Genomic DNA, 11349 nt, shown 5'->3' with positions numbered 1-11349 from the left:
GACACTCTCACCAGTGAGTTAGATTTTCCAGAGAACCTTATTTAGCATAAAAACTTATAGATATTTGGAATTTAGAAAGGATTAAGATTTATTGAAATATAAGCATACTTGGAAAATAGTTGCTTTATTTCTTTTTATTTTCCTTGCTTTTTAATTGAACATATACCTTAGAGTACATCTGGAGTGTTCTAAAGCAAAACTCAGAATTTTATCAATTCACTCATATCTATTTCTTGAAGTGATTATTCTGGTAGCTTTTTATATTGTTTGAGGGAGGAATAATCCATTGATTTTAGTGGTATAAATGCGAAATGACTGAGATCTGGATCAGTGATTTGGTCATGGTTGTAAAGAAGAATAAATAAGTCTAAAAACAGTAAAATCTTGGAATAAAGCATACTGGTTAATTGGGTTTCTGATTAACTATGGATTAACAAGAAGACACTTTGTTTGAAATACCCCTAAATTGCCTTGGGGCATTTTCTTGCTTTAATAAGTAGTCTAATGAACATAATTAAATCTTCTCTTACTGATTCAGCATCCTGCAGTACCTCAGGATCATTACTCTGAACATAATATATAATTCTATACTGTACTGTAGCTACAGAAGGAATAAAAATTTAAGATGACTCCTGGATATTGCTATACTTAAAAAAAATAAATCTCGGGTGCCTGGGTGGCTCAGTTGATTAAGCAACTGCCTTCAGCTCAGGTCATGATCCTGGAGTCCCAGGATCGAGTCCCACATCAGGCTCCCTGCTCAGCTGGGGAGTCTGCTTCTCCCTCTGACCCTCTTCCCTCTCGTGCTCTCTGTTTCTCATTCTCTCTCAAATAAATAAATAAAATCTTTAAAAAAAAATAAAAAATAAATCTCTATGATCTGTGCAAATCACAGTATGTCCATTTACCTTAAGCAAGTAAGTAAATGCATGTTACCTGTTATGGAATAATAGACTATTCAATCCAGAAGAGACTTTTGAGATTATGAAATTCGATGCCATTATTTAAGAAACAAGAAAGCTAAGACCCAGAAAATAACAGAGGATTAGTACAGCTAGACTATAATCAATGTCTTCTGATTGCAAATCCATGACCCTTTGATTCCACCATGCTGCAACTTTCAAACGATTTGGGATTCCTGTCACCTGTCTCCCTTGCCCCTAACAGTGCAGAGTCCATTCTCAAAATTGGTTATTTAGGAGTTTTGGTTAAATGAATGCAAGCTCCACTAAAATGGGAGCTCCTTAGGGGCAGGGAATTTTGTCTGTTTTGTTCACTTATGTATTCTCAACACCTTGAATACTTCTCTCCTTAGAAGGCCTTCAATAAATGTTTGTTGAATGAAAGAATGAAATGAAATTGCAAGATTTATTCTACACAAGATAACTTGGTTTCGATGTCTATGTTCATCTACTCAGCATTCACTAAGACTAATGGTAGAAAGATTACAGATTAATTACTGAGTTCATAATGAGAAAATGAAAGGAAGGGGCACCTGGATGGCTCAGTCAGCTAAGTGTCTGCCTTCGGCTCACGTCATGATCCCAGGGTCATGGGATTGAGCCCTGCAGAGGGCTCCCTGCTTTGCAGGGAGTCTGCCTCTCTCTCTACCCCTGCCCCCTGCTCATGATCTCTCTCTTTCTCTCAAATAAATAAATAAAATCTTAAAAAAAAAAAAAAGAAAATGAAAGGAAAAGGATAAATATTGTTAAATTGTCAGGCGCCTGGGTGGCTCAGTTGGTTAAGCGACTGCCTTCGGCTCAGGTCATGATCCTGGAGTCCCGGGATCGAGTCCCATGTTGGGCTCCCTGCTCAACGGGGGGTCTGCTTCTCCCTCTGACCCTCTTCCCTCTCGTGCTCTCTGTCTCTCATTCTCTCTCTCTCAAATAAATAAATAAAATCTTTAAAAATATATATTGTTAAATTGTCATGGTATGACATCGTAAACTTTTATCTCACTTTGACTGTATCTCAGTTTTAAGCACCAAGTGTTTGAAGTAAAGAGCCAGATGTTAAATTGTAAAAACACTTTTCAGATAGTCAAATTAACAAAGTAGAAGACATCACAACTCAGCTTTGCAAAGCTGTTAAATATGAGTTCTACGTAATGATTAAACATGTCTCTCAAGGCAAACAAAGCCATCAAAACTAGGGAGAAGAGTCATTTACCTCTGGCATCTTAGTGAGGCCATGGGGGTAGCAACTGCTCTCTGAGCCTCACCATACAGCCCAAGGATGACAAGAAGAAGAGAGATGCCGAAAAGTCAGCCAAGAAAGACAAAGACCTAGTGACCAAATCTGGGGGTAAGGCCAAAAAGAAGTGGTCCAAAGGCAAAGTTCGAGACAAGCTCAATAACATTCTTGTTTGACAAAGTGACATATGACAAACTTTGTAAGGAAGTTCCCAACTATAAGCTTATAACCCTGGCTGTTGTCTCAGAGACAGGAGATTCGTGGTCCCCTGGCCAGGGCAGCCCTTCAGAAGCTCTTTAGTAAAGGACTTATTAAACTGGTTTCAAAGCACAGAGCTCAAGTCATTTACGCCAGAAACACACGGGCTGGAGATATCCTAGCTGCTGGTGAAGAGGCACGAACAGATCCCAGGCCAACTGCACATTTTGAAAAATAAAACTTTGTTAATTTTTTTTAAAAAGGAACTAGGGAAAAGAGAATATTTATGGACACCAAACCCTGTGCTTATTAACACATATGCCCTTTGACTCTCAAAATTGGTGGGTATGCTTAAGTCTTCTGATAAGTGCGTCAGTATTAAGAAATACCTCAGAAACAAACCCCAGAATGAATGAATTGCAAAAGCCCTCTACTTAAGGACTGGTTTAAAATTTAACAGTGTAAACATGTAAGGTTATATGAATACATAGGTGTATTTAGACTTGGAGTCATGGTTTCAATAATACAAAATCAGAAGATGTACTTAGCTACAAAAGTAGATCCAGGTGTTATCACCTTTATATGCCAGAAAATGCTTTACGTCGCCAGAGGTCTTCGAATTTCTTTTTTCTTGAGTCACCACTAAACCATAAGTTCCTTGAAGTTGAGGATCAATTCTAATTCACAGTTGTAGCTGCAGCCCTTGGCACAATGGTGAGAAACGAAAGAAACTTAAGTCTTTGTTGAATGAATGAATTTTAGGGACAGACTTAAGGGCCCTTTTCTAAATTGTAATGAGAGATGGAAACAATACTAGAAAGGAGCTTATGGTATCCAAGAACACTTAACTGGAGAAAAAGAGATGGGTGAAGATGAAAGGAAATGAAGACTTGTCTTTTTGGAGTTCCCATCTTGGGTATTTTGGAGTTTGCTTCTAAGCCCCTTAATCCTCATTATCACTAGTAGGCCCTGGGGAGAAATACACACAAAAACACGTTTGCCATTACCAAAGTACATTGAAAGGACAGCTTTCCTATAACTTCTTTATTCCCAATTTTGCCTAATTTCTGAATTAGCATACCTATTAATAAGACTCTTACATGTGCCATGGAGATGTTGCTTTTGTAGAAATTTGACTTCCTGAACTTTCCGCACTCATATTTCTCGTCTCTTTTTTTTAAGATTTATTTATTTATTTATTTATTTTAGAGAGAGAGAGTGTGTGTGTGAGTGCATCTGCGAGAAAGAGGAGGGATGGGGGACTGGGGTAAGGGGGTGCAGAGGGAGAGGGAGAGAGAGAATGTCAGGCAGACTCCACACTGAGCACAGAGCCCCACACCAGCAGATCCCATGACCCTGCGATCATGACCGGAGTTGAAATCAAGAGTTGGCTGCTTAACTCACTGAGCCACCCAGGTGCCCCTTTCCACTCAGTTTCTATTCAAATCAACTTCAACCGCTCCTGAACAAGAAGTTCTAGGAAAGATTACAAGGTGAAAATGATTGGACATAGAGAACGCAGGGAAGAGAAGACTCTTCCCAACCCCTTAAACTCGGAAGATAAGGCCTTTAGGCAGCAGAAAACTGAGACCTGGCTAGCCAGGCCGAGTAGGTGAGTGTACAGCCCCCTAACTGAGGTGCTGCGAGGACCCAAGGTCACCGGGGTGTCCACCGAGGTCAGGGCTGTGATGAGGGTCTGGTTTTCTGTACTTAAGGATTGGAAAGGCATTTTTCATGCCAACTTTTTTTTTTTTTTTTAAGATTTTATTTATTTATTCATGAGAGACAGAGGCAGAGGGAGAAGCAGGCTCCCAAGGAGCAGGAAGCCCGATGCGGGACTCGATCCCAGGACCCTGAGATCATGACCTGAGCCGAAGGCAGACGCTCAACCATCTGAGCCACCCAGGCGCCCTTTCATGCCAACTTTCCCTGACCTTATAATCCTAGAAATTTCCAAATCAGAGACAGAATCTGTAGTTTATCTTTCCATTTTTCTAGTTAGCAATTGGACTGAATGTGTAACCCTCCAGTAATAAATGGCACTTTAGGTTAATGTTTAACTTATAAACCTTTAGGAAATGAAGTATTACCTTGTATTTTTATCACTGATTTTGTTTTAAGCATTTCACACAAATGGTTTTATTAGTTCTGTTAACATCCCTATAACTAGATAAGGGCAAGAATGATGATACATGATAAATCAAATCCCTGAACCACAAGTTAGCTAAATATTAACCCCAGTTTCTCAGCTAAGAGCGGTTTTGTTGTTGCTGTTTCTTCAATGTTTTTTGCTCTCCACTGGATAGCTTCTTTGCAGGGAAGATGTTGAAAAGCTTGGAGACATGTCCTAAAGTTTCTCAACAGAACTTTATCTTCTTGCTATTTGAGTGAGGGCCTTAGCAAAATCTGTCTGTGAGAGGTGGAGTCCCATTGGCTGAGTCCTGTCAGTAAATCCTTTGACATTCTTTGAAGGTGAGGATTAGGGCTGACCCAAGGCAAAATGATGAAATAATTCATTATCTATCCTATTCTCCTCCTACTTATAGGCACTCACCCTGGAGACCTCCTTATTCCCCTGAACCTCCATGTGATTGCCTCATCGAGGACTTAAGTCCACTCAGGTTCCATGCTTTTTTAAAAAATTCAGGTCCTTCGTTTCATCCTTGCTGGAGCATAATTGCTTTCAAAGATGACAACTAACCAGATAAATGAATTAGGGGGCTGGTTGCATTGGCTAAATCCATTTTCTCACCCCATTTCCACCTTAAATCACTCTGGCTTTTGCCCACCTCCTATACTGAAGCTGGTTATCGAGTACCTCCTGTGTTTGAGTTCTCAAAGGCATTAGACACCCTTGACTCATTCTTTCTTAAATATTCTTCCCTTAAATTTCAGACTCCGTTTTCTCCTGGGTTTCCTCCTACCTCCGGCCACCCCTCAATCTCCTTTGTTGATTGCTCCTCCTCTGCACAGTCCTTAAATGTTACTTCCTCAGAGTGCTCTCCTACTGTCTCTTTTCTTATTCCAAACTTGTTAATTAGGCTATCTCATATACTCCCTGGCTTTGACTGCTTTCCCTACACTCAGGACTCCCATATCTGTCCAGCCCATCTCTCTCCTGAGGTTTAGACTCCTACTTCCAATTGCTCACAGGACATTTCCCCTTGGATATTTCACAGGTAGCTGAAACTCTGCAGGGCCAAAACTCATTCTCTAAACTTCTCCTTCCTCCTCCATGTCCCTAACTCAGTGAATGATACCACCAGAAACCCATATAGCTTATAACTAAAAATATGGTTTAACCAATAAATAGCTTTTTTTTTTTTAAGAGTTTATTTATTTATTTGACAGAGAGAGAGATAGCGAGAGCAGGAACACAAGCAGGGGGAGTGGGAGAGGGAGACGCAAGCTTCCTGCCAAGCAGGGAGCCCGATGTGGGACTCGATCCCAGGACCCTGGGATCATGACCTGAGCCGAAGGCAGACGCTTAACGACTGAGCCACCCAGGCGCCCAATAAATAGCTTTTAAACACAGTTATGTGCCACATACTATGCAGGGCATGGACACAAGGGAATAAGGTGTTCCATATGATTGGTCCCTGTCCTTGGGTTGCTTATAATCCAGTGAGGAAGGCAGACATCAAATAAATAATTGCACAAGTAACCGATTTGTCATAAATTAAATCATTATCAACACTACTATGGAAAAGACAAAGAATCATCTTTGACTCTTCCTCCTTCATACATTGTATCACCCATCAATTCTATCTATCCTACCAATTCTAACTACTAAATTTCTCTTCAGTTTGTCCCCTTCTCTCTGTGCCACCCCCACTAATACCTCTCACGTAGACTACTCAAATAGCTTCCAAACAGGTTTCCTGGGTCTATCCTTATGCCTGAAGTCCATTCACTACACTATATCCATAGTGGTCTTTCAAACATGCAAATCTGCATGTCATTTGCCTGTTTAAAAACCATCAATGGGGGGTGCCTGGGTGGCTCAGTGGGTTAAGCATCTGGTCATGATCTCAGGGTCCTGGGGTGGAGCCCGGAGACAGGCTCCCTGCTCAGTGGGGAGTCTGCTTCTCCCTCTACCTCTGCTCCTCCTCCCACCTGTGCTCTCTGTCTCTCAAATAAATAAAGAAAATCTTAGGGAAAAAAAAACTTAAAACAAAATAAAATAAAATAAAAACCTTCAATGGGATGAAGTCTATCCATCTTACCATGGCCCTCTATGCCTGGTCCTTCCTTCCCTGCTTATAAATTTACCTTATCTCTGGCCACCCTTCCTCCTTGCTCTCTACTCAACTTTTTGAGCATTAACACATTTCCTTCCGTCTGCATAGAGCACTCCGCTGCCCCTTGCCCCACTAACGTTTCATTTAACTAGTTCCCATTTTCTTCAAATTGTCAGAAAGTTTATCCAGGTCAGCTCTTCACATTGTGCCCTCTCCAAGCTCTCTGTGGCTTCTGTTTTTGTGACATTCATCATGTTTGTACTGTGATGTTCCATGAGGACAGGGACCATATCTGTCTCATTTATTGCCAAATCCATATCGGTACCTGGCCCAAGAGATATATTCAGTAGTATTTGTTGAGCTACATTTGTTATATAAACCACAAATAGGGGTGCCTGGGTGGCTCAGTCGTTGAGCTTCTGCCTTCAGCTCAGGTCATGATCCCAGGGTCCTGGAATTGAGCCCTGCATCAGGCTCTCTGCTCAGCCGGAGCCTGCTTCTCCCTCTCCTGTGCCCCCTGCTTGTGTTCCCTCTCTCGCTGTGTCTCTCTCTCTGTCAAATAAATAAATAAAATCTTAAAAAAAAAAAGAAAAAGAAAAGAAAACAGGAAAGTGTGATTTAAAATCCCTCTGAACCTGTCTTGTGCCTTTCATCACAACGTTCTAAACTGCTTATAAACATTTCATAAGCCAAGTTGGCAGAGGAATCATTCAGCCATGGGAAAAACCAGTACACGTCAAGCAGTCACTCTAGAGAACAGGGAGGTCAGTGACTGGAGGTGGCAAGACCCGGTTAGACGAGCCACAGCTCCCTCTGACATTTTCGGAGGAGCATGTCTGTCTCGACTTTATTCAGATTGACCCTCACTGCTCTTGCTGTATGTGACCTTCCAAATGATTTACCTTATTTGACAAAAACAAAGCGATTGTGTCCACCTTAGTGCAGGCTCCTATTTTCAAACTGGCCCAAGTTTGTATTTTTGTAAAAAGTTTATGTTTGAAATTGCTCTGGTTCTCTCTCTCCTTTCCTTCTTTCTTTTCTTCTGTCCTTTCTTCTCTTACTGTCTCTCATGATGCTCTTTTTTCTCTCCTAGCACTGACACATTTAAAATGGTTAGTCATTGTTTCCTGTCCGTGCATCCCATTGGACCACGAGCTCTGTGAAAGCAGGAACTATACCGTATGAGCCGGGCACCCAGTGCCTGCCATTGTAACAGGCATTGCTGAGGAATGATATTTTTTAATTTAAAAGAGAGAGGAAGGGATTTTTTTTTTTTTTTTTTTTGTCCTGGAAACTAGATAAGCTTTTTTTTGTAGGGAAGAAAGCAGACCAACTTATCAACCAGAGTCTAAGACTTTTGACTTTTCATCTCATTTTTAAGTGGATCCCATCATGTGCTCTTAAGCAAATTCTATAGCTTTTCATGCATCTTTTGCTTAATCTCTAACTACACAGAGCCAACACCTCTCTCCTACTGCCCAGGAGGAAGTGGCTATCCGCATCAACTGAATAAGGAAAGAAAAGTACAAAATGTCATGTGAATATGTTTTATTCATGAGCAACAGTATGAAAGCAGAATACAGTGAAGAAAGAACTCTTGGTCACAGAGGGTATTTTTTTCCAGCCACACCCACATACCGACAACAATCTTGGCCAGTTGTGTTTTCTCTGATTACAAAGAGGTAACAGACAAAAAACTCTGGTTCCCCAGAGTCCCACGTCACATAAAAGGACATTTTTGGAGGCAAGACTCATGGGTTCCAAGACGGAGGGGTAATCACAAGGACAAAGGTCCCGTCCAATTCTAAGATTCTAGAATTTTAATTTTGTTGAGAGTTTGGGAGCAGGGATGCTTAGCTGAACCAGAGAAGAATTCCACTTTTCTAGGTTAGTGTCAAAATTCTGGCATAGCTCTGTCTGAGGTTGAATTTGACACTTTATCTTAATCTGGGCTTAAGTCAGTTGTAGCCTTACAGGATTACAAATACAGGATTTTTAAAAATGTATTGGCTTTGCAGGGTGAATACAAAAGATAAGAAGGTATACCTTTTACTGACATCAAAAAAAAAAAAAAAGCCTGACCAATTCCTTTTCCTTTTATTGAATCACTCATTTAATTACCAGGCTGGGGAGAAAGAAGTATAGATTTCTAAAGCCAGAGATAATTGAAAGTAAACCCTTCAGTGTTATACTAAGAACAGGGCTATGAGGGGCCGGTGTCTATTTCTTCCAGACAGAGGGTAGAGTGCGATGAATATACTGAACACGGACAGAGAAGAGTATGCTCACAAAATGGAAAGGAAGAAGAACTGACAGAAAGCAGTTCATTCCTGCCCCAAGCAGTCACTCTACCCTTGGCTGGCACCACTCTATCACCACTGAATCTTAGAGCCCATACCCCGATGGAGAGACTCATCATCCTCTTTATCCCACACTACATCCTTATAAGGTCCCTCATTGAATAATTATGAAGAGGTTCACTTTCTTCATACAAGTCTAGTAACTGACAGAAGTGTTATGCTCATCTTGAAGTTTGGAAACATTCATAGATGGTATATACTGGTCCTCCATCACCAGAGTGAAACCAGTGGATTCCTGTGTGTTTCCTCCTGATTCTTGTGGTAACTAAATCATTTCAAGAATAGCCTTTTCTGTAAAATGTTTTAAGAAAATAAAAAGTATTGTGATTATTATTGAAAATGTCTTCATGAACAGAATCCTTTTTCCCCCCTAGAATCTCCTATCTTGGTCCTAAGACAAGATGCAAAAGGCATTTCCCTCATGAAGGAAATCTAAAGATTCTCACTATGATATGCAAGTACTTGCCTCTTATCTTCCTAAATGAAAGATTTCCCATTGCAATTCTTTGTAAGGGTAGACCTGTTAGTAGATTTTGATTCCAAGCCTGGTTTCCACAGATATGTCCAAGTGACAAGCATGGCTCAGGTGGCAAAGAAAATCTAAGGGACATCTTTGATGTTTGCTCTTTGGTGTCTCTCTGCCAACCTAAAACCCCAGGTTGCAGGTTAGTTTTTGTTTTTGTTATTGTTGTTTTTAATTTTCATTATGGTTAATTAACATACAGTGTTATATTAGTTTCAGGTGTACAATATAGTGATTCAACAATTCTGTACTTTACTCTGCAGGTTCGTTTTTAACATAGAGGATTTATAAGCCAGTATAATTTTTCACCTATCCACAAATATTTTCACCCATGTTTTCATAGCTTTCCGGTTTCATCTATATAGATAGTATCATTAAGTAGACATGTATAAAAAGCTATGGGAAAAAAAAAAACAAAACCTATTTCATACAGGTCTGTTAGATTATAGCCAGTGTATATTTCTCACAAAATCCTGGGGCACAATCAAATTCCCTATTTCCATATGGAGTGGGAGAACAGTTTGGAAAAGAAAGAGGAAGACTCTTAATACAGAGAGTATAAAAGCCAATAGCTTCCAAGTCCTGAATTGCTTCTGACCTCTTTTCCCTTGCTATACCAAAGAGATATGCAAATATTTTTCATTCTGCTGATGGGTACAGTGTTAATGAATTAGTGTTGGCAAGATCTTTTGAACGGAGAATGTAGAGTTTATTAAGGAAGCAAGAAACAGAAAACTAGAGAAAGCCCTCTTGGTTGGCCAGATTTTATAATGTTACATAACATGTTTTTTGTACCATGGAATAGGGCAGATGACCTTAAAAAGAATTTGTTTGTTTGTTTGGTTGTTTTGAAGTCTTCCTGTTACTTTGACAATAGCAAAAAGCAGTCTGATTTAGCAATTACTTAAAATGTTTAAAGGGTCAAGTATCTGGGAGAATGGGAGCCAAATGGTGTAGCCCCTACTCCTTTGTTTCAATCCTTCACTCAGTAAGCATTTACTGAATACACAGTGTGTGTCAGCAATATTCTAGGCTGTATGGGAGATACCTTCCACTAATGAGTTTATCATTTAGCAGAGGAGGTAAGCTATACATATACAATTATCTATACTACCAGACAATGTCATGTTTGGGACATTTTGTAGGGAGCTGGCCTTTGAGCTGGCCATGTACAAGATGAGATTTTCTAGGCAGAGGTAGGCCTTGGTAAAAATGTGGCCAAACTATCTCCTCTGTGAAGTTTTCTCTGTCCCTCTTCCCTCCCCTGCCCCAAACAAAGGTAGATTTGTGTGCTCATTCTGCCCTACTGCATACTGTAATTTGTACCGACTTTCATTGTGACAATTATATTCTAATTGTTGTTTACAAGTCAGTCTCTCCAGGAAACAATAAAGTCCTTTAGAGCAGGAGCCATGTCTTTTCAAAATGACAGGAAAAGAGATCAGGATTATTCTCAGCCCCACTAACCTCATCCCATGTGCTCTTAGTAGATATTTATGCTTTTTTTTTTTTTTAAGGTTTTATTTATTTATTTGACAGAGAGAGACACAGTGAGAGAGGGAACACAAGCAGGGGGAGTGGGAGAGGGAGAAGCAGGCTTCCCGCTGAGCAGGGAGCCCGATGCGGGGCTTGATCCCAGGACCCTGGGATCATGACCTGAGCCAAAGGCAGACGCTTAACGACTGAGCCACCCAGGTGCCCTGATATTTATGCTTTTGCCAATGAATTTTTCCAAACCATTTAAAAACTTGTATAAAGAACACACAATACTCAACAGATACATCAATACAACAAATAAAGTATTTACACCATGTATTAAAAGACCATTTATATT

The 11349-nt window shown here is 40.3% G+C and overlaps 1 pseudogene; it reads left to right on the top strand.

Moving 5' to 3' along the window:
• Nucleotides 1-896: 896 nt before the first annotated feature.
• LOC117998437 lies at nt 897-3629 on the top strand (annotated as a pseudogene).
• Nucleotides 3630-11349: the final 7720 nt, after the last annotated feature.

This window comes from Mirounga leonina, unplaced genomic scaffold (assembly GCF_011800145.1).
Source record: "Mirounga leonina isolate KUSES-001 unplaced genomic scaffold, KU_Mleo_1.0 Mir_114, whole genome shotgun sequence".
Lineage (NCBI taxonomy): Eukaryota > Metazoa > Chordata > Mammalia > Carnivora > Phocidae > Mirounga > Mirounga leonina.
The sequence above is the reverse complement of the archived record's forward strand: the minus strand, read 5'-3'. Positions and strand labels throughout refer to the sequence as shown.